Source organism: Mustela lutreola, chromosome 8 (assembly GCF_030435805.1).
Source record: "Mustela lutreola isolate mMusLut2 chromosome 8, mMusLut2.pri, whole genome shotgun sequence".
Taxonomy (NCBI): domain Eukaryota; kingdom Metazoa; phylum Chordata; class Mammalia; order Carnivora; family Mustelidae; genus Mustela; species Mustela lutreola.
This window is the reverse complement of record NC_081297.1, coordinates 74,864,812-74,889,447: the sequence shown is the minus strand read 5'-3', so window position 1 is coordinate 74,889,447 and position 24,636 is coordinate 74,864,812.

Genomic DNA, 24,636 nt, shown 5'->3' with positions numbered 1-24,636 from the left:
AGGGCGCCTGGGTGGCTCAGTGGGTTAAGCCGCTGCCTTCGGCTCAGGTCATGATCTCAGGGTCCTGGGATCGAGGCCCACATCGGGCTCTCTGCTCAGCGGGGAGCCTGCTTCCCTCTCTCTCTCTCTGCCTGCCTCTCTGTCTACTTGTGATCTCTCTCTGTCAAAAAAAAAAAAAAAAAAAAAAAAAACTGTCTGGTAGACATTGTTATTTTGTCCCATATTTATTAGATGCCTATAAATTCAACACGCACACCCCTGAACTTGTTTCCCCTCTAACCTGGTGTCTCATCCCTACTTCATAGCTTGATGACTTCCACAGCCGTCCATCCAGCTGCCCGGAAACCCGGAAGCTGGCTTTGACTCATCCTTTTTCTTTACTCCTCTCATCCATAAGCCATTACCAAAATGCGTTGACTCTACCTCCTGAATATTTCTCAAGTAAGTCTTGTGTAAATACAGAGCACTCTACCCTCCTTGATAACTAGACTATGGACTTCATTTCTGACCCGGATAGCAAAAATCACGTCCATTATTGGACTTTTAAAAATCGTTCTTAATACTGATGCCTGAATAACTTTTCTAGGACAGGCCCGATCATCCACTTGTATTCTCAAAAGGCTTCATCGCTGCCTGCATGGCGGGACAGCCGCTCCACATCTGGCCCTTCCACGCGAGTTTATCTCCTACTGCTTCACATTTGGACACGCCCACTATCTCATTCCTCCTCATCTTTTCATCAGCTTGGCATGCGGCCCTCTACTCTTGCTGCACTGCTGGTGAAATATTTTGAAAATAATCCCTAGAAGTACCAATACTTTTCTCAGGGAAAATATACAGATTTGACAGCATAATGTACATGATAAGAGCTCTGTAAATGCAAATGCCATGAAAATACATTTGATTCTTTTTTTTTTAAGATTTTATTTATTTATTTGACAGAGATCACAAGTAGGCAGAGAGGCAGGCAGAGAGAGAGAGGAGGAAGCAGGCTTCCCACTGAGCAGAGAGCCCAACGATGGGGCTCCATCCCAGGACCCTGGGATCATGACCTGAGCAGAAGGCAGAGGCCTTAACCCACTGAGCCACCCAGGAGCCCTAAATTTGATTATTTTCACTAAAAGCTTTGATGAGAGTGTTAAATCAGCATTGTCCGTAGTTAAGCATTTACTGGTCAGTTCCTTTAAAAAACAGTTTACTCTTTGGGACACAGGTCCTGTCTTTCACAGCATGATTGATGTAAACAACCAACAGTTCTCCCATCCAAGTACTAACCAGGCCCAACCCTGCTTAGGTTCCCAGATCAGATGAAATTGGGCACATTCAGGGCGGTATGGCCGTAGACTAAAACCAACAGTTCAAATCCCCTTAGCTCCTAAAGATGAGAGTCAGCATTAATCCCAGACATGTGAAACTGGTTGTACCCGGCCCCTACCAGAGGCCTGATCTCAGCTCCAGGATGTCAGAACTGATAAGCTTTTTCAAAACAAAGTGGATTGCAAAAGGATTCTGTGGCAATTCAACCAAGAAAATATTTTTTAGAGCTTCAGGGAATTCTAACACTTACTCACCAAAGTCTTTAGAGATCTGTCAGCGGCTAAGACTTGTAAAACTTCCCTCTCTATTTTGGGGGCAATGGTGGTGTGGGCAGGGGGACATTAATAGTACAAAGGGTGTGTATTCATTTGCACACATTTTTTGTATCATTAATAGCCCCACACACAGACTGCATTTACACTGTCCCCTGAATTCCTTTTAAAGACCTCTAAGACAGCTTTAAGGAGCCGGAAAACCAAGTAGATTTGAGCCACGGTTGTTCAAGGTTTGCTCAGAAAAGACCAGAAGAAGCAGCTGAAACATTTGCAGAGGTGACTTTCTTTTGCTCTAAGATATAATATAATCCAAATGGCCTGTGGGTATTTATTCCTTAATACAGAATGTTACTTCTTTAAAATTATTTTGTGGTTATTTCAGAACCCAAACATATTTTTAGTCTATTTGGATATGCTGATCATAGGAAGAAGTAAAATATAATTACAGAAATAGACCTCTTCTAAAGTGAGTATCAAGTATAAAAAGTGAATTTAGCCATAATATCTCTGCATTCATTTTAAGCATGAAATGAAAATAAATTTAAACTGCTCTAAAAGATAAAGCCCTATCACTGCCGCATCAAAATATAGAATTTGCTTCTTCTTTGATGCTTTTGCTCTTCCCCAAAGGCATGTTTAATCTATTCCATAATTCTGAGGATCTTAAGCAAATCTAGTTTTGAACGTGAGAAATCACTGATTTTTATAAAATACTTTGTGGACATAACCTTAACTAGCTCCTCTTTTTTTTTTTTTTTAATTTTTTAATTAACATATAATGTATTATTAGGTCCAGGGGTACAGGTCTGTGAATGGCCAGTTTTACACACTTCACAGCACTCACCATAGCGCATACCTTCCTAACTAGCTCTTCTTAAGCATATTCATGCTGCCCAACAAGAATTGAAGCCAACTGGACAAAAAGGTGGAATTACATGGGGTGCAATAAATGTTTTGGTAATAATAAGTAATCATTAATTAAATAAACTGGTATTAAACATGAGAACTCATTGTTCCATAGCCATTGGTTTCATCCTGGAAGTGATCTAGTGACATTTATTGGGGTCACCTACAAAATACTACATAAACCCTAATAGAGTATAATATTGAATGTAAGATTGTCCATGTTTCCCACTAGAAGAGCCACTTAAGAAAAAAATTATGTTGTCCTATTGGAATTAAATAAAATAAATGTTTACTTGAAACATATATTAATTTATACAGAATATTTTTTAAAAGATTTTATTTACTTATTTGACAGTCAGATCACAAGTAGGCAGAGAGGAAGGCAGAGAGAGAGAGGGGGGCTCAAACCCAGGACCCCGAGACCATGACCTGAGCGGAAGGCAGAGGCTTTAACCCACTGAGCCACCCAGGTGCCCCAATTTATACAGAATATTTAACACAATATTAACTGGTATCACTTTTTTCTCACCTTCACATTTTATCAAACCATTTTACTTAAACAGGCATTTTTGGTATCATGCCTTAATGATTACCAAATTAACTTTTTGAGACATCCAACACAGTTGCCCAGAATATAGGTTTTCATTTCCTTGTAAGTTGTTAGAAGAAAATCATTTTAGAAGTGGTATGTGTTGCCATCACTGGAAATTATATCTCAAGCTAAATTTATCTTTTGCATAATGTTAAGACTTTATAAAGAAACTGGTTCATTTATGTTCACAGTTTCCACAAGGTTACTTTGTTAAGTGACATGAAAAATACATTCAGGAACATACATGTAACACTATATGCAGGAATAATTGCTTCCTTAATGCCAATATTTTGGCTTCTATTTTTGCTGATTTTGCCAGATAATGTCTGAGAATGATTATCAGTTGAGATTATTTCATAATACTATATTTTTCTTTGACAGTTCATTTTTCTGACAACATATAAATTTTTAGTTTTATGTCTGGTCAAAGCAGTGTGCTGAATCATTAAATTGACTATTTTTTTTCTCTACCAAATTGTATTCTAAACAACTTTCAGATGCAGTTCTAGTCTGCTTTCCTTCTCAATATTCCCCATTTCAGCCTCCAGTGATCTCTCCTTTCTATGAATTTCTACACTATTTCCTATCTATATGAGTGATTTATAATTTAGCTATACTATTCAGTATTAGTTTCCAATTCTTCATGTTATTTTAACTTCTCCATTTTGTTTATTTTAGACTATCTAAAATAGACTTTTATTTTATCCTATACACTACTTACCATATTGTTTTTCATAGTATAATTACTCAATAAGAGCTCATTCATTCTGAAGTATATTTAGTCATTTTCACAAATAAATGTCTTCTAATTGGCCTGTGTACCATCTTCAAATGACTGTATAGATTAATCAAGTCCATCCAGATCTATTTTCTAGAAAGCCAAATGGGCTAGAATGAAATCAATAGGACACTTACTCAGATATGAATAAACTCTTCTATTACTAGGGCTATAAAAGTGGCAGAATAACCTGTCCCAGTATTTAATGTCTAGTACTGAATGAGATATAATAGCAACCTCCCTTATTCCTTTTAAAAGGAAGGACTTTTTGAAATATTTATATGGGAGACTTCATTGGCTGAAGTGAAATTTATCATGTCATTTTTTTCCTCCTTTTTTTTCTGAAGCATACAATTGTTGAATATTTTTCTCTATATATTTTAATTACTGACACAATAGTGGATTGTTGCAAAAATATTAGATGGCAACAATGGCATTACTAACAATTCTTTTGCATCACTGCAGGACTAGAAAGTACTCTCATTTAAATAAGGCCCATAAAGCTGTTGAATTACAGTGGACAATCCAACCTCCACATGCCAAGGAATCCCGGAAATACTTCAGATTATTTCAAGAAGGCTGATAATTTCCAGAGCCTGTTTTTCCTTCCCTGATAGGGTTAGACAACAAAGTCTAGGTGGGCTGCTTGGTGACATCACAGCTAGCTCTGTTTCAGCCAAGGAGAGAGAGAATTCCTTACGGGTCCTTACTATCAACTACCAGTATACAAATTCCACATTTGGTAGCCTGGGTAGATGCCTATGTAGAATTGTTAAATATAATATGGTTTGTCTGCTGCTGACATATGCTTTGCTAAAAATGGGCTTACAGATCAATTTCCGTTTTAGGAGTCACACAAAATTTGTATCTACACACAGACTTAGGAAACATCCTTCTTTAATAATTTTGTTTATTATTTTTGTCATTTTCTACAGCTTCTGATAATAACAGAAAACTAAACATGGTTATTTTTCCTAGTTGAATTTAAAAATACATTTGATTTCAACTCTTTATATTTCTATATATAGAACTCTTTATATTTCTATATAAGTCTGTGTGTGTGTGTATAATTATTCTCTCATTGAGAAAATATGGTGATAATCATTCATGATTTCAAAAGGATTTTTTTTACTTGACTTGAAACCTATTTCACATTTCAATACCTGAGAAAGGGATAAAATGCCATGGGAAGAATCCAGTGCAATATCCCTAAGGAAACTTTGTATATAACCCCTAGACTCAAATCATCATGTTTATTTACATAAGTATCACGCTGTATCACATAATAACTTCACTCTTATTAATATAAATATAGATGCCATTCTCTAATGTAGTATATAATGAAAACTTCATTATTACTGAAACAACCTAATTGCCACAATTATGCTGTAAGTTCATATGAGAAACATATTCATATTTATTCTTATAATTCTTACACGCATTTAACTTTAATGCTAGTAGCATATCACAGTTGTAGTTGCTAACACAAATTAGTTTTATCATGTATCTTTGGTAAAAATACCAAAATGCAATATATCAACAATACTTCCTAAATTATTAACCTACCACCAAATATTTTGTAAATATACGTTACGGGGCCTTATTATTTTTTGCCTTTAATCACAAGACTTCAGCAAAAAGAGAACAGGGCTCTTTTACCTTTGGTAATTTAAATTTAAATACTTCAAAACAGATAACTAAGTCTCTATTGTGAATTTACCCTCTCCATCCAAAATTCCTTTCTTTTCCTCACACTAAATTCTGAGAAGGTTTTATGATTGTGACTAGCTGTTGACAGAGGAAATAATCTGTTCCATCTTTTCCCCATCCCATGTCCAAATTTATCATGACCAATTGTTTCACTTCACCTTTTAAAAAAATCAATGCATTTCAAGATAATCGCAATACTCCTGTGACTTCCACAGGCTAAGGATATTTCTAAAGAAATCATAAGAAAATTGCTGTTTCATAAGGAAATTGCTAGAATTTTATAAATTTATTTCTACACATATAATGGAGAATGCCAGATTTTTATACTGTACTGAAAAAAATACATAGTTCTATTTATCTTCCCAGAAATTAAAAAAATGGTATTTAAAACATATGTAGATGGTTATGAAATGTGTAGGAAAGATTACATATGGAAGTCCAGTGTTTGATGCATGCATTTCCTCCACAGTGAAGCTAACACAAGCTAGTAAGTAAGCATTTCTTTCTCCTAATTGATCTAATACTATCCAAGATAAATGCTAGGCCTCTTACATAGCATTCACAGAAGCACTAGGGCAGGGTAAAGAATGAATCCTTCAGTACTTTTGTAGTAAAGATGCCCTATTTTTCCATAAAATTTTATGGAAAACTTAATATTCTCAGGATAAATAATTCTTGCTTTTGATCATGTGTTTCCAAATACTTAACAAATCAGAAACTTATCACTAGCACACAACAGTGATGTCATGAGAGAGTAACACAAAAGTAACTATACAGGCAAGGCAAACAGAAGTAAAAATAAACTATTGGAATTAAATAAAAATAAAAAGCTTTTGCACAGCAAAGGAAATAATCCACAAAACGAAAGACAACCTACTGAATGGGGGAAGATATTTGTAAATGACATATTCGATAAAGGGTTAGTATACAAAATACATAAAGAACTTGTACAACTCAACACCCAAAAACCAAATAATCTAATTAAAAATTGGACAGAAGACATGAACAGATGTTTCTCCAAAGAAGACATCCAGATTGCCAACAGACACATGAAAAGATGCTCAACAACACCATCATCAGGGAATAGCAAATCAAAAGTACAATGAGGTATCACCTCACAACTGTCAGAATGGCTAAAATTGAAAACACAAAAAACAATGAGTGTTAGAGAGGATATGGAGAAACAGAAGCCATTGTGTAATGTTGGTGGGAGTACAAACTGGTGTGACCACTTAGGAAAAGAGTATGGAGTTTCCTCAAAAAGTTAAAAATGGAACTACTCTACTACCAGGAATCACAGTACTGGATATTTACCCCCAAAATAAAAACACTAATTCAAAGAGATAGATGCATTCCTATGTTTACAGCAGCTTTATTTACAATAGCCAAATAAAGGAAGCAGTCTTTATTTGGTTAATTAAATTATTAAGGTAATTAAATGAAAATGGAGTCTTAGGGTGAGTCCTAATCCAATATACTTGCTGTCCTCATAAGAGGAAGACACTGGCACATATAGAAGGAAGATAATGTGACAATACAGGGAGAAGATGGCCATCTGCAAGCCAAGGAGAAGAACCTTAGGAGAAACCACCACTGTAAATGCATTGTTCTCAGACTTGCAGCCTACAGAACAGTGAGAAAAAAAAATTTTTTTTCTTAAGATACCCAGTCTGTGGTACTTTGTTAGGGCAGCTCTAGCAAGTGAATATACTTAGTAAAGACTTTTCTGTTTTTTGAAGATGGATCCAATTTTTATGTCTTCCTATAAACAATTTTCATAGTTTTAATTTCATTAAGTTCAGATTTTGAAAGTAGTGTTATTCTTACCCATAAATTATGAAAAACTTAGAATTATACTTCTTTATATTGAAAAAAAATGCTGTATCTAAAGAAACTTTTTATTCTTATTTAAGGACTCCAACAGGCAACATAGTAATTCAGATGCAATTAGCAAGTTCTTGGAGAGCATAGATGTGGGTGGTGGTGTCTAAAGGCAGGCTTTTCAATGCTGAGTTGGAACTAAAAATAGAACTCTTGTACTTTTATTGCAAAATGGGAGAGTCTATTAATAGAGTACTATTAAAATAATTTGGGACATTATAGCTTTTTTGTGTTTTATGTGAATAACATAAAGATTTTAATTTATTTCTAATTGACAAATATTTCAAATAAATAAAACCATTTTCACTCCAAAAACTACAGCTGATAGATCTATTTCTAGAGGCATATTTTTTTTGTTTGGACTATTCAGAATATTATTTAATAAGTTTATAATCATTCTGTCTCCAGACAAATCAAAGCCAAATAAATGAAACAAAGCAAAATATAAAACTATTAAAAAATTTAGTAATAGGTATGGCAGTCAGTTTCCATAATCATGTATCACACTCTATTTCTCTTTTATGCTGATTTTTACAAAGTGAGTTTTTGAAGTTTTCCAAACATGTAACTTTAGATATATGGTTCTACACAAAAGTCATGATTGTATAACAATGAATTCTAAATGGTATACCCCAAATCAACTCCATTTTAATTACTGTAACTCCCTAATATGGCACCACAACCAATATTTGTGGTTCCCTTCGTATGACAATGAAAATGTCTAACTCTATCCCCCACATGCTCCTCAGCTATGTTGAGGCATCTAGCTGGAGAAAGCCTCCTCCATCCACATCCCTCACATGAGATCAGATGCTTATGCCCAGGGACAGCCAGGGAACATTTAGAACAGGAATGAAGTGGCAAACTAAAAACAAGGGAATTGAGAGAATATTTCCATAATGAACAGTAATTGTCTCAGCCTCCTTTCTCAGACCTGTTCCCAGAACAACTGTAACTGAATGCAGGAGACTGGATAGTTCTTTTTTGTTTTGTTTTTATTCAAATTCAATGAATTAACATAGAGTGCATTATGAGTTTCAGAGGTAGAGGTCAGTGACTCATCAATCTTATATAACACCCAGTGCTCATTACATCACGTGCCTTCCTTAATGTTCATCACCCAGTTATCCCACCCCCCGCCCCCCTCTAGCAACCCTCGGTTTGTTTCTTATGATTAAGAGTCTCTTACAGTTTGTCTCTCTCTCTGATTTCATCTTGTTTTATTTTTTGGAGAACATGAACCTCACAGAGAAGCTAGTCTCCGAAGGTTGGCAGGCTTCTTGGTCACCCTACAAAGAAGGGCTGCCAGTCAACAAACACCATCTCCACTCCCAGACCTTCCACAGTGCTTTTTAAGATTTCATTCTTAAATATGAGTGGATAGCCAAGGAACCACCAGACAGTTGAGGCAAGACTTTGGCTTAAGGAAGAAGGGCCAAAACAAAGAGGGGGTGAAAAAAGTACCTGAAGGAAATGATAACAATGAATACAGGAGAAAGACATTTCAAGAAGAGAAAAGTCTATAATCATAGCTTTGGAGAAATAAGAGAAAGCATCATTCCCATAAAACCAGAACAGGGATTAATGGAAAAGAAACAGGCAAGAAAGAGCAATGGTTTTGTAAAATATGATAAACAAAAAATATTTCAATCGAAAGATTAAAATGTAAGATCAAGAAAATCACCAACAGAGAAAAGTAAGGAAAATTAGAAAAGTATACAAGAGGGGAAACATCTAAATAAGAATTCCAGAATAGGAATAAAAGGGGAAAAGTTATAAAAATAAGAAACAAGAATAATTTTCCAGGGCCAAAAGATGTAAGTCCTCATATTGAAAAGTCTACTGAATGCCCACCTCTTTGATGAAAAAAGACCCATACAAACATGATCTAGAGTTTCAGAACAAGGTAAAAGAAAAGGTCCACAAAGCAGGCAGGGAGAGGAGATTCAGATACAAAGAAACAAGAATTATAATGGCAGCAGATGTCTAACACCAACATTGAACAACAGAAGACGGTAAAGACAATAACTGCAAAATTCTGAGAGAACATTTCCCAGTTTACAACTCTGTCAAGACTAAAAGGTGTGAGGACACAATAATGGTATTCTCAAAACAGTCAAGAACTCAAAAAAATGTATTCCCATGCATACTTTTCTAGGGAGCTACAAAGAGCTGTGCTTCAGGAAGATGAAGAAATGAACCAAGGGGAGGACATGGGATCCAGGTCAAAGAGACCAAACAGAATGTTGTGCAGAGCAGGACTGAGTGAGAATTCTGCACAGACAACAGAGCAATGCATCTAGATCAGAGCAGACACCGGGTTCCAGGAAAGAGGCTTCCAGTTGTAGCACTAGGGGATGATAGGTTATTTGGTGTGTTTGAGCATTTAAGAAAAAGTTAATAAATGTGTAAATGTTTGGTGGAGCACTAAAAAAGAAAAAAAAATACCCAAGTGTATAGGAAAATAATCAAATGAACAGTAGGCATAATTACCTGATGGGAAGGGAAAAAAGATATTGTAAGAGCAAAGAGTGTGATCACAATACATTGCTAAGTTATCAATGAGCAATGTTTACTGTCACAAAAAGGGAAACATTATAATTAAAAATATGATATAATTATTTCAGGAAACTGGGAAGAAGGAAATGAGAGTGAGATCCATTAAGAGGTTAAATCCTCAATCACCAAAAGGAAGCTAAATGATTCAGAAATGTAAATATCCTAGACAACTTCCATTCACTAGTATGAACTGGAAATTTTATTTTTAAGCTCTATGTATACATTAATTTGATTAGTAGAAAAATCAATTCTATAAACAACAATTCATATGGCTTCGGTGCTAACAGAAAGTACGATTGCATCACTTGAGGTAGTTAGAACTTGAAAAGGTAGGTTTCTGGAAAGAAATGATTGAAAAACAAACTATTTCCACCACTGCTAAGACTATTATAACTGTGGGCTCAGACCTAGACTGCCCACCCCACATACTTCCCAGTGACCTTGGGCCAGCTGTTTTATCTCTAGGTACCTCAGTCTGCCTCTATAACATGGGGACAATGACAAAGTTCATCTGATGGGGTTGGTTTAAGGATTCTTCAATGGTGCTGAAACGCAGTAACCATCCAAAGACAGTGACTCAACACACAGATCCCTGCATCTTGCTGGGGGCAGGGAAGACAGCCCCCTGAGGCTGATCTAACTTTGGACTCGGATGAGAGGCTGACAATGTATATGCCTACGGGGTCATGCGGAAGGTTTACTGGATTGAGAGGGAGGGATGTTGGAGTGAAGGCAAGCTCTGTGTGAACAACAGGGCCTGTAAAAACAGACGTCGCCTGAAAGGAACAGGAACTTCTCAGCTACAACGCGTTGCGACAATGCAGAAATATAATCCATCTGTACCAGATTAATCTATTTTTTAGATCACCCAATTTTCACATCATCTGACTTGAAGTCATAACAGATTTACAAAACATTATGCAAGCCAAACAAAGCCCATCTTTGGCTACGTGTCCCAGCTCCCTAGTTACCAGAATCTGAGGATACATGACTTCCAGCAGGGATCATATCCACAGTCTTGTTCTGTATGGCACTTAGGAAAAATACTGTGCCTGGGTCATTTCTTGTCACTGTCCATGAGAAGAGCTATAACATACCCTCTTATTTATTGGTGCATAAAAATAGCTCTATATGAAGCTGATGGTATTACAGAGGGGGACATAGAGTAATTTTTAAATTTTTAAAGCACAGTATTTTTTTTTTAAAGCACAGTATTTTTTAATATTCCAAACACTACTGAACACCTTTTAATAACTGAAGAGGTCACTGATAATTTTGCTCCTTGGTATACTTTTTCCCAGTAATTCTGACATTTACTGAAAAGCAAGATTTTAGCTTCTATAATCATAGATAAGCTTTTAAATCCTCTAGTAAGGTCATTTTAATATGCTTCTGAAATGTTGCTGCTAGTTGTTGAAAATACTTAGAGTCACAGGCAATACGTATAATGTAGTAAATAAGGTAAAATATTGGAGAGGAAAATCATTTTCCTTTAACCTTGTGAATTTCACATAGAAAAAGATAAGAAAATTTGATATCTATCTAAAAGCAATACATTACCACTTCTCTGTCCACCATCATAAATAAAGAAACTAAAATAGTCAAAATATATTGAAGCTAAATTATAAGGACTACACTCTAGAAAACAGTTTTGTCTGTGACTAGAAAAATATAAAAAGTTTCTTAACCTTCCACATAATGTCTGTGCAGACAAATATTTATCAGTGACAGCTAAGGATGAAATGAAAGTAAATACCCATTTCAAAAATTTTCAACTGTGTAAATTAGTATGCGAAGTATTATACAGACATGAAAAACGTCTTTGAAATCTTAAAAGTATATAACCTAAAATCACGATTACCAAACATTAACTGTAAACTATCTTCTAAAATTCTAAGTGTAATCATTAAAATGAGCCTTCTAGCATTTTTTTTAAAAAGATAGCATCGCTATCTTTCTATTCTATCCCATGTATATTCCCTCACACTGACTTTCTAGAACAGATGTTGGCAACTTACAGCTTGCACACCAATTCTGACCATGCCCGTTTGCTTACTATTGTCTAAAAAATAGTTTTTGTACAACTACAGCAGAAGTGAGTAGTTGTGACAAAGACCATATGAACTACAAAGACTCATATATTTATTATCTGGTCCTTTACATTAAAAAATGCTGATTCCTGGGGCGCCTGGATAGCTCAATTGGCCTCTGACTCTTGATTTGGGCTCAAGTCAAGATCTCAGCGTCATGGGATCAAGTCTTGCATTCACACCAGACTCAGCAGGGTCACCTCGTTCCTTTACCTCTGCTCCTTCCCCTGCTCTCTCTCTCTCTCTCTCAAATGAATAAATCTTTTAAAAAAATGCTGACTTCTGTTTTAAGAGTGTATATTATAGCAAAAATTATTAGTTTGTCTTTCTTGGTATGTGCACTCATAAAGAACAGAAACTCTTTTACTTCTTTCATATGAATCCACAGTATTAGTTACTGGAACAATAACAATCTCTCTCTCTTTTTTTTTTAAGATTAAAATGAACTTTAATGTAATAAGGGAAATTGATTTTTTTACAAATAAGGGAAATTGATTTTTTCTCAAACAAAATTATTACTAACAACATAAACAGAACTTAGACTTATGAAAATACATACTAATAAAAAAATGCACATCTTTAATTTGGTACACAGTGTGAACTGTAATTATCCTATTCTGTTACTACTTTTCTTTATCCCAGTTACTGTTATCAGAAAGCCATGTGGCCTTCATCTAATGGAAACACATCCTTTCTAGAGTCTTTGTTCTTTTTGCAATTGTCTGGAGCAATTAAAGTATTACCACTTCACCACAAAACACAATAACCAGCACTGAAATAATGCACTCTATTAATTTATAAGGTGGTCACCAAAATTATGGGAAATATCTATGTATACCTTCTAAGACTGTCATTCAAATGAGCACACACAATTTCAAAATTCCTGAGGAGAGCACAAGGAGGGTAGAAATGGCCATAGAAAATAATGAATATGGCTATGTTTCAATAAAATATTATGAGCAAAATTATGTCAGGTCATATTTGGCCTGTGGGCTATGGTTTGCCAACCTATGGCCTAAAGCAATATTTAACTATCTCTTGACTAACTATGACAAAGTGAAACTTCTAGGTAAACAGGAAATAACTACTGTCATCTGTCTCTACCAAATATTGTTTTTAAGATTTTATTTATTTGACAGACAGAGATCACATGTAGGCAGAGAGAGAGGAGGAAGCAGGCTCCCCACTGAGCAGGAAGCCTGATTCGGGGATCAATCTCAGGATCCTGGGATCGTGACCTGAGCCAAAGGCAGAGGCTTTAACCCACTGAGCCACCCAGGTACCCTAAGCCAAATATTTTTAAAAATTTGTTTCATGTGAAATACTATAATGATCTGGGGAAGTATGAGCTATACTAGTGGGTTTCAATTTTCCTACTGTAGATTTTTCTAAGTAAAATCTTATAATGAAATTCCACTTTACAAAACAGATACAAGCAATTTACAGGTTCTGCCATGGCTTGGCAGGAGAAAAAACCTCCAGGAAGTCCTTGAGTGTTAGAGAACATAACTGGCAATGGTATAGAATTGCTGAGTTATAACGGGCATATGTAACTGGATCATAACCAGAGTAAAATAATCAATGACTTTTATTTCATTCATTTCCCTATAATGAGGCGTCACAGTAAAGACTGTCGTAGAAGGATGCAGGATATTCTAATGGACATTGTCATGGAACTCAGTGCACCCCCACAACTAATGAGGACACGACTGTGAAGGCTAATGTGACCAAATAATTTCTGTCTACATCAGACCTATGGATAAACAGGTCCCAACATTTTGCAACTTAACTAAGCTATATATATTGATGACTATATATTCTAGTCATCACCAGAGAAGATACCCATATTTGGTTTCATGTTTGAAGTAAACTTCATAAGCTACAATAGTCACAGAACTGTTCAAGATTTAAAGAGTAGTGAGATGTTGACTGATTATTACGAAGGCAATCTTCCCATAAACAGGCTTCTCAGAGTCATCACAAAAATAATTGTTTAGGACAACTCTTTTTTTTTTTTTTAAAGATTTTATTTATTTATTTGTCAGAGAGAAAGCGAGCGAGATCGAGCACAGGCAGACAGAGTGGAAGGCAGAGTCAGAGGGAGAAGCAGGCTCCCTGCGGAGCAAGGAGCCCGATGTGGGACTCGATCCCAGGACGCTGGGATCATGACCTGAGCCGAAGGCAGCTGCTTAACCAAGTGAGCCACCCAGGCGTCCCTAGGACAACTCTTTTTATCCTTCTTTAAATTTAGAGACAAATGTCACTATTTTTTGAAAATCATATTCTTTGTGTGCCTCAGGTTGTACGTAGCGCTAGCCTAAATGCACCAAGGGCTGTGCGATTAGGATGCATAGTGTCTGTCCTGCTTTTTACTGAAATGTTTGAGTGAAAAGGTAATATTTAAGAGAAGCTCTCAATTCGTAAGGGGAAAATAAATTTTTGTGTTAAGTAGAAGACAAATATGTTTTAATTGTATAAAGTCCACTGGATTTTGCAATACAAGCACCAGCCATAGACCTTGCGTCCTTTACCCAGCCTAGGTTTCCAGACACTGAGCTGACATACCCTCTAACTGTAGGATGTAGGATGTACTCCAGAGTCAGACTTCGATTCAAATCCTGGCACTGCTACAGAGAAGCTATGGGACCTTATGTCTCTTGATCTTTATGTTGCTCACAATCAAGCTGGAGTTTGTCAGAGACCCTTTCTCATAAATGAGAGGATTTGATGGCACAATGTACATAAACTACTTAGCATGATGCCTGGTAACGTGGACAAGAAGACAGAGGTAGCAGCTTTTCCTGGACTCGTCTGTTGGACCTGTGCTGTGAACGTCAGGCCGAGCCGCCTTCAGGGCTCTGGCTCTGTCCTCCAGCTCACCTGACCACCTGGAGCCTGACTACTCACATCTCCAAGCAAAGCTGCTAATCACATTTAGCCAAGAACGGGTCAAGACCTGTTGTGGACAGAAAAGTGACTGAGAAGAACAAATAAACACTCAACTGAGTTTACTTGATGTTCTGGGACTTCCGTGAGGTAGAATCCCAACCAAACAGGAGACTCATTCTGCCTTGGAACAAACAGACTGAAGAGATGCTTTATCAAAATGATGGGACCCCGGGCGGCAATAGGCAGAGTCCATCATTGCTGGATAAAGCAAAACAGGTGTACAAGAGGAGGAAAAACAGCAGATGACTTGGGGAGATAAAATGGAGTGTTAAGCCCTTAGTCATGCTCAAAGTGAAAGGCAGACCCTCATCTCTGCCCTTCTCAATTGAGTTGCTTCTATAGCACAGGGGAAAATGCCTTCTTCACAGACATTAGAACTCTTTAACATGATTTGCTCTAACACACAATATATATTTGCTATTTAATCCAAACTTGAGAGTGGGAGTCAGAATGTTCCCCTCCCTTCCCCCTGCCCTCTGTACTTCTCAAACTTATTACAGTAGTAAACACTCAGAATGAAAAGATACCTATCAAGTTGAACATGGAGTTCTTTAAATTCAGACACAAATTATGTCCCACTGTGGATTTTGTTCATGGGCATTAATACCTATTAATCCAGAAATAAAATACCAGCAAAGTCCTTCCTGGATGGGTATGAAATCTGAAGAGCAGATTTAAAATATGTATGTGGAAATAAGATGGGTATAAAATCAGAAGAGCAGGAAGAGTCAAGCCCAGACATGTCCTTCCAGGGCTATATTTTTTGCCAAGGTACAGTTGACATACAACATTTTATTAGCTCAGGTATAAAACATAATGATTTGACATCTGTATATATTACAAGAGGACCACTGTAAGTCTAGTTAACATCCATTATCATCCATGGTTACAAATTTTTTTCTTGTGATGCTTCCATGGCTATTTGGACCCTTAAACCTGATCAAAACTCAAAACGACCTGGTGCCAGCTCCACAACTGTCTAAATGGTGGTGATGCTGAGAACTATGAGATTGATCTGTCATTCTGATGCTTGAAGAAGAGTGTCAAAGTTCTAAGTTACAGGGATGCCTGTGTGGCTCAGTCCAACTCTTTAAGTTGGTTAAGCATCAGCCTCTTGATTTTGGCTCAGGTCATGATCTCAGGTTCCTGAGATCAAGACCCATGTTGGGCTCCCCTCAGAAGGGAGTCTGTTTGAGATTCTCTCTCTCCCTCCCCCTCTTCTCCTTCCCCCGCCCCATGCTTTCTCGTGCTGTCTTAAATAAATAGATAAAACTTTTAAAATTTCTAAATTACACATAAAATGCAAAGTAAAAGACAAGACAGCATGGAACCCTTCCTTTATCCTACAGATCAAATTATTTTTCTCAATGCTTAAGACTTGATCTGTCAACTCCTTCAAAATGGTTTTTGAAAATCTTCTTAATAACTGGGATTTGTGCTTTCCCATAACTTCTTTTTTATATGCTTTTTTTTTTTAACTTCTTTCTAGATTATGGGTTATAAATTCTGGCTGCCCATTAGCATCATCGGGGGATCTTTTTAAAATACTAAGATCAACGTCCACCCCCAGGAGATGGCCTGAGGTTAGGGCCTAAGCTTCAGAATTTTTTCAAGTTCCCTAAATTATTCTAATGTGCAACGTGCAGCTAAGGGTTGAGGACTTCTGCTCCAGCCAATTTCTTTCACACCCAGAGCTTCGTTTACTATTTGTATTAACTCCAAAACTGAAAAATCTCCAATCTATGATAATTTGGCATCTCTTGTCCTGCCAGATCACAAGGTCCATGAGAATGAGGACCAGACTGACTGATTTCCTGCTTGCCCACTTTACCCCAATACCAATGCAATGCCTGAAAATAGAAGATGCTTATTTAATATTTTTTGGTTAATTTATTTAACTTCTTGATAATCTTTTTTTAAAAGATTTTTTAATTTATTCATTTGAGTCAGAGAGAAACAGAGAGAGAGCATGAGAAGGGGAGAGAGGCAGAGGCAGAGGAAGAAGCAGACTCCCCACTGAGCAGGGAGCCCAATGGGAGGCTCCATCCCAGGATACTGGGATCATGACCTGAGCTGAAGGCAGATGCTTAAACATCTGAGCCAAACAAGCACCCCAACTTCTTGACAATCTTATAGGATCAAGAGAGCTAATGCCTTCTTAAAACAAAACAAAACAAACCCTCACCATAGTACCTAGTAAGTACCAACATCCTTTAAAAGAAGTGAGATAACCAGAAGGATCCAGGGCAAAAATGCTTCTAAATCGAGTCTGAATCTGGAGGAAATTTTTTTCTCCTTCTACACATTCAAATTTGAGATAATAATGGAATTTCTCCAGTTGTGTCCCAAACAGGTTTTGAAGTTAATTGCTTTGAACTACTTAGGGAAGGAGTGTTGTCATGTTAATTGCAAACTCTATGGAAACTACTTCAAGATTTTCTACAAAGAAAATGGGTTGCTCTAACTAGATTTTTAAGAGAAGTCGTTTCTGAAAAATCAACGTTTAACCTATTTAGTTTTCAAAACTACCCACTCAAAGAAATATAACACATTTTTAAAGCATGAAACACTGCCTTTTGACTTTATCATGTGTGTCCTTTTTTTAACTAAAATTTTCACCTGCTCACAAAATCAACTCAAGTTAAAGCCACCTGCAGGAGGTTCAAAAAAATGGCAAACAATGCCGGAGTAATTTGGACATTTTGCATTTATCTTCCATCCCCTGTAGAGAACAGGAGCAGGCTTCATCACAGCCACTTCCTCCTGAGAAAACATTTTAAGCACTATATCATAGTAAGGCCGGCCGGCTCTCTGCACTGGGGAAAAAGGCACAAGTGTAGATAATGACCATGGAATGCAGTGGGTAATTGCAGGATTCCTGTACTTCAACCAGAATAGAACTCCTAATTATGTCAAAAGCCTAACTTTATAAAATCAGAAACAGTTGCCAAAAAAATTCCACAAAGTGATAAAACCTTAGATTGTTGAAATGCAAAAGAGATACAAAGAATTTTTGTTAACAGGGAAAAACGGCCTTGAGAATCTGGCAACTCTTCTGTTGGTCATTGTGTCTGTTTCTCAGGATATCAGCACCACCGTCTGATGGCAAGTTAATTTGTCTAGTGCACTGTATATTGAGTCATTGGAAGAATATCTGAAATCCTAGCCACTTTTATTTTTTTCCTCTTAAAAAAGTACCCAAGGTCGGGCACCTAGGTGGCTCAGTCATTGAGCGTTTACCTTCAGCTCAGGTCATGATCCCAGGGTGCTGAGATCAAGTCCCACATCGGGTTCCCGGCTTGGCAGGAAGCCTGCTTCTCTCTATCCCACTCCCCCTGCTTGTGTTCCCTCTCTTGCTGTCTCTCTCCATCAAATAAATAACGTCTAAAAAAATTTTTTTAAAAAGTGCCCAAGGGATATTAATGCTTAAAATTCTCTCTTTTGTTTGATTCGTACTTTTCTCTCTGACTCTATGTTAAATCCTTAGATGAAAGAAGGAAGGAAGGAAGGAAGGAAAAGCAAGCAAGCCAAAAATCTTCAGGTAGCTAAACAATCACTCGGTTTTAGATGGATCCAGTGATACATATGAAAACGTAAGCTTCCTTAGCTAAATCTCTTATTATTACACCTAGAAATGTCTCTGGTATAATTGCTCATTTAAAAGTTGGCAAAATGTTTGAAGCCAGTTAAATGGGGGTAGAACAGCACCATTTATTGAACCCCTATGATGAGCCAAGCACTGTGCTGTATCCTTGACGCATGCTATTTAAAATCAAAGCCACAAGTGTGTAATCAGGTACCCGAAACTTGGAAAGAAAGCAGCTCGCTCTAGCCCCTTGTTTCTCAAGTTGTTTCTCAAGTTGATCAGCAGCATTGGCATTTTCAGGACCTTATTAGAAATGTGAAATGCTGAGCCGAGCCCCACCCACAGACCTACTGAGTCAGAATCTGCATTTTACCCACATCCCCAGGTGATGTGTATCCTTTAAATTTTGAGAAGGCTTTTCTGCCTCAAATACCTGGGAAATGACTGAAGCAAAAACTTGACCCTTGTGTCTGTCTCCAAAGCCTGTGCTTTTTCCTTTATTCTTTATGCCGCTCTCCACCCTCCTACTGGAAGCTTCTTCCTAGAAGGGTGCTATAGTTATCTGGTAAATCTCCATCCTCCCCAGGGGCTGTAAGCACATTGCTTTAGAGAATGAAGCTGACTTTTCATCTCTACTACAGGCCCTCATTTCCAATGCTCTATACTCTCCATAATGATTTGCTTTGGGAAGGCACAGTATAGATTTCATATCCCATTTGCTGTTGCCCAGTGCCATTTGATGAGAAGACATGAGCATCCTCGGGTCTCCAAAAGCCTGAGAGACACATGCGGGCTTACCATTTTTAGAATTTTACTTCTGTTCTTTTCATTTTTGCTTTCCATTTCATCATGATTCAGTGGGAACTGAATCACTGCACATGCAAATGGTTGTAATTACTTGGGAAATGTAAAGAGCTGTAATTACTCAAACTAAACAGTGAAAACAATTTTACAAGGAGAAACCTCTCTTTATTTGCATGAGAATTTTTATTTCTCTATTTGATGACCATGACTTTTTACATCTTGCAGTAACTGGCTTTGAATTCGATTAGTTGTAGAAATAGCAAGATTTGGAGGAATAAGAAGCTGAGCAGGACTAGTGGTTGATCAGACAAAATTAGTCATCTAGGAGTCATCCTTAATGTAATGTCGGGGAGAGTTAATTCCCTGCTCTATTCTAGTCTTTAAAAATAGAATAATTCCTCAGCTGAAAGAGATGTACTAGGAAATGCCCACCATAAAGAGACCAAATTAAACATAAATAAAGCATCTGGAACTTTTCTTTCTCAAAGTAAAATGAGCAAAGGTAGAAGGTGAAGGAACCTAATAAAGGTGTTTGGAGCAAAGAAAATGTATTTGATAAGGAGGGGAAAGGCCCAGGTTAGAAAATAACAAATATATAGTATGAAAATGAAAATTTCCTATACATTTATTAATATAATGTTAGGGAACAATTTGATGATAACCCATAGAATAAATCAGAATAGATTAAATGAAATTTTGTTTTTTATCCAATAAGGCACAATATATATAGGCTAATTATATAGGATCTAAGACCCCACACACACACACACCAAACACTGTGGTTCAGAACCTAAGAATACTAAATATGTATCTGAACAGGACATGGGATATATAATTTAAGATCCTACACTTACTTGACCTAAAGTGGTTGGTTGATACGATGCCTGTAACTCAAAGGCTGGATTAAGCCAGTCACCCTGCATGCATGGGACCCAGAATCAAGGCAAGGCTGGGTCCTCTGGTAGGAAGCAACAGTGTCAATGTTTCAGAAGAACTGGACTATGGCTAGGAAAACATTTTAGGAACACCAATTTATTTCACTTATGTTTTCCAATTTTTATGTGTGCACGAGTGACATATGACCAAAGGCGGTGGGGGGGGGGGGGGAGTCTAAATAAGCCTAGATCTGTACTTCCAAGAAGTACAAAGTACAAACTCAAAACAATGAGGCACTGTGATGTGGTTTAATTGGCATTTTTGTTTCTTTCTTAATGATACATAAAATAAGGATGAAGGTTATAATTTACGGCATTTTAATTTTGACCCTGGTTAGCAGGAGGCTCTACAAGGATTGTGCTAAGGAGAAAACAGATAATGTGAAAGGCCAAGCCCAGGACCTTGTACATGAAGTCCTAAACCAGTATTAGTTATTATCTGTGATTTTCTATGGATAATAATATAAATTAAAGGGTAGCTTAACAAATTTATATTTCCTTACAATGTTGTAATTGATTTTTATAATACTGAGACCTCTTTAATTTGATTATTATGGTACTTTTTTTAAGTTTTTATTTAAGTTTTTGTTTAATTTCCAGTTAGTTAACATACAGTGTACTATTAATTTCGGGTGTACAATATAGTAATTTAACTTTTTTTTTTAAGATTTTATTTATTTATTTGACAGACAAAGATCACAAGTAGGCAGAGAGGCAGGCAGAGAGAGAGAAGGGAAGCAGGCTCCCTGCTGAGCAGAGAGCCCGATGTGGGGCTTGACCCCCAGACCATGACTGGAGCCAAAGGTAGAGGCCCAACCCACTGAGCCACCCAGGAGCCCTGTGACTTAACATTTGTATACAACACCCAGTGCTCATCACAACAAATACACTCCTTAATCCCCATCACCTATTCCACCCATTCCCCCTCCCACCCACCTCCCCTCTGGTAGCCATCAGATTGTTCTCTTTAATTAAGAGTCTGTTTCTTGGTTTGCCTCTCTCTCTTTCTTCTTTCCCTTTGCTCATTTGTTTTGTTTCTTAATTTTCACATATGAGTGAAATCATATGGTATTTGTCTTTCTCTAGCCAACTTATTTCCTTTAGCACAGTTCCATTCATGTTGCAAATGACAAGATTTCATTCTTTTATATGGCTGAGTAATATGTCACTATGATACTTTAAAAATATGTCCACAGTTTCCTTAAAATTCCTCCCCTCAAAAGGGGAAGCTAAATTCACCTCTCCTTGAGTGTTGGCTTTACTTAGTGACTGGCTTCTATGAATACGGTATGGCAGAAGTGACAGTCTCTGAGTTGCAAGACTAAACTGTAAAAGGTATTGAAATGCCCTCCTTGCTCTCTCTCCCCTGTGGAGCACTTGCTCTTAGAAGCCTTGTTGCCAAGCCATGAGAACTTTCTAACAGTATGATAGAGAGATCCATGTGGTAAGGAACTGGAGTTCTTGCCAATAACCATCAAGGAACTCATGTCTTCTGCCCAACAGACACGTGAATGTGCCATCCTAGAAGTAAATCTGCTGGTCTCCATCAAGCCTCAGATGACTGCCGTCTTGGCCAATGTCTTGAGTGTAACCTCATGAGAAATGCAGAATCAGACCACCTGGATAAGCTTCTCCCAGATTCCTGATTCTCAGAAACTGCATGAGATAATAAATGTTTGGGGTTGTGTTTCTTGTTTTGTTTTGTTTTGTTCCTTTCTAAGAAGCTAGGTTTGGGGACAATTTGTATTACAGTAATGAATAAATTAAACAAATGCTTTTATTTTATTTAAATCAAAAAGGCAAGGAAAGTATCTGGCATCATTAAATTGACATTTATGTTTCAAAGAAGTCAGTCTATATAGATATACCATATCCATAAAATGAGTGTTACTACTTAATCTTTTACTCAAGAAAATATATTCTCCATCTTGATAGACTCACTTTTCTATTTTGATGCGAGGCAAAGTCCGTCTAGTTCTTTCTAGCAAAAACATTATAAAATACTCTCTCTTCCACAGCTAATATTTTTAACAAGCTTTACTCTAAGATCTGCATTTCAGAAAGTAATAAATGGCATCAATCCTTTTCAGAATCCCAAACTGCCCTCCAGAACATTCACTTAACTCCTTTATTGATCTCACAGTCTTCAATTTGAACGTTTCTGTTTTCACAGCTTTCAAATGAATACTGATATCAGGGGAGAAGCCACTACACACTCTCTAATCACTCTTCTCATCTCTCCAGCCAAGACAGGCAGGAGGTCTCCCTGAGTGGGTAACTACATCCCTATGTCTTGCACCCTCAACATATTTAAGCCAAGAAAACATTTACAAAGGTGACAGGGATAGTGACAAAACCAATGGTAACCAAATTTCTCGTTGTCATTGCTTAAATCTGTCACAGCTCAATCTTAAAAAAAAAAAATCAAGTGGTGATGCAACATGGGGGCTTAAGTGGGTAGGAGAAGAATAAATGAAACAAGATGGGATTGGGAGGGAGACAAACCATAAGTGACTCTTAATCTCACAAAACAAACTGAGGGTTGCTGGGGGGAGGGGAGTTGGGAGAAGGGGGGTGGGATTATGGACATTGGGGAGGGTATGTGCTTTGGTGAGTGCTGTGAAGTGTGTAAACCTGGTGATTCACAGACCTGTACCCCTGGGGATAAAAATATATGTTTATAAAAAATAAAAAATTAATTAAAAAAATAAATTAAAAAAAATCATCTATAGGTATTAAACAAAAGAGTATAGACTGGAAGACAACATCTCCCAACACTTCCTGTCAGCTGAATTTGTCACTCACATTTGTGTCCTCTGCTTGCTAACCTCTGATTGTCACCAGACTAGGATCAATGTAGAACTCAGATCTTCAGCCAAAATCTACAATCCTTGAAGCCAAATCAGCATTCAACTGGCTTCCCAGAATCTGAATGACAGTTTGCGATCTCAGTCAGTTGTAACATGAGAGCAGAGAAAGTATGTATTAGAATATTCTCTAACAGGGCTAGTCAATGTTACAGGGACCTGGAAGCATTTGGTTACATTATGAAACTTGTGGTCCAGAAAGTTCTAGTAATTCACCCAATGTCACAGGGTGCTTAGTGGTGATTTATCATAGGGTTGTAACTCTCAGATTTCTGATCCAGGGCACGTCCTAGAGTATAGCTATATCATAAGATTCTGATAGTCCTATTTTGTTGATTTTGATTTTGTTCCTTTTAGTATAGCTCTTATTAAAAGAGTTATGGTTCACATGGGAAACAATTCAAAAATAAATATGCGACCTTATTTATATAAAATTGTAAAACAAAACCAACATATATTTTAAGGTTCCCTGTGCAATGAACCTATAAAAATATGGATGGAGGGGCGCCTGGGTGGCTCAGTGGGTTAAGCCTCTGCCTTCGGCTCAGGTCATGATCCCAGGGGCCTGGGATCGAGTCCCGCATGGGGCTCTCTGCTCAGCAGGGAGCCTGCTTCTCCTCATCTCTCTCTCTGTCTGTCTCTCTGCCTATTTGTGATCTCTCTCTCTATCAAATAAGTAAATAAAATCTTTAAAAAAAAAAAATATGGATGGAAAAAATTCATACCAGTCTCAGGAGACTGGTACCTCAGGATTGGGTTTAAAAAGGAGGTTCAATTATTTCATCAAAATGATGTATGCTAAGGAAAAAAATCTGAAGCAAATATGCCCTCCAAAAAAACACTTTTTATATATGAGTTTCATTATCTTTATAATATGCTCCATCCAATTCTATATACTTTACATATTTCTTGATTATAACAAAAACAAATGTTATTATGTGCCATAAAAGAAAGCATCCCTCCCACCTCAGATCCTCACCACTCCTCCTCAGATGTAATCTCTAAGTTCTTCATACACTCAGAAATTTTTTTCATATAAATACATTTCTTTGAAAACATGCAAATGAAGTCCTATTATATACATTTCTTCACTTTGTTTTTTTTTTTTTTTTTTTTAACAGCATATCTTGCTGATTTCTCCATTTCTGACATCATTCTTTTCATGGATCAAAAATATTCAATTGAATTATTGTATCTCAATTTAATCTACTTTATCTGAAGCCTTGCTAATCAAAGTTTGGTCCATGGACTCAATATCTGGACTACCTAGAAGTTTGTTAGAAATGAAAATTCTGTGGGCATCTGGGTGGCTCAGTGAGTTAAAGCCTCTGCCTTTGGCTCAGGTCATGATCCCCAGGGTCCTGGGATTGAGCCCTGCATTGGGCTC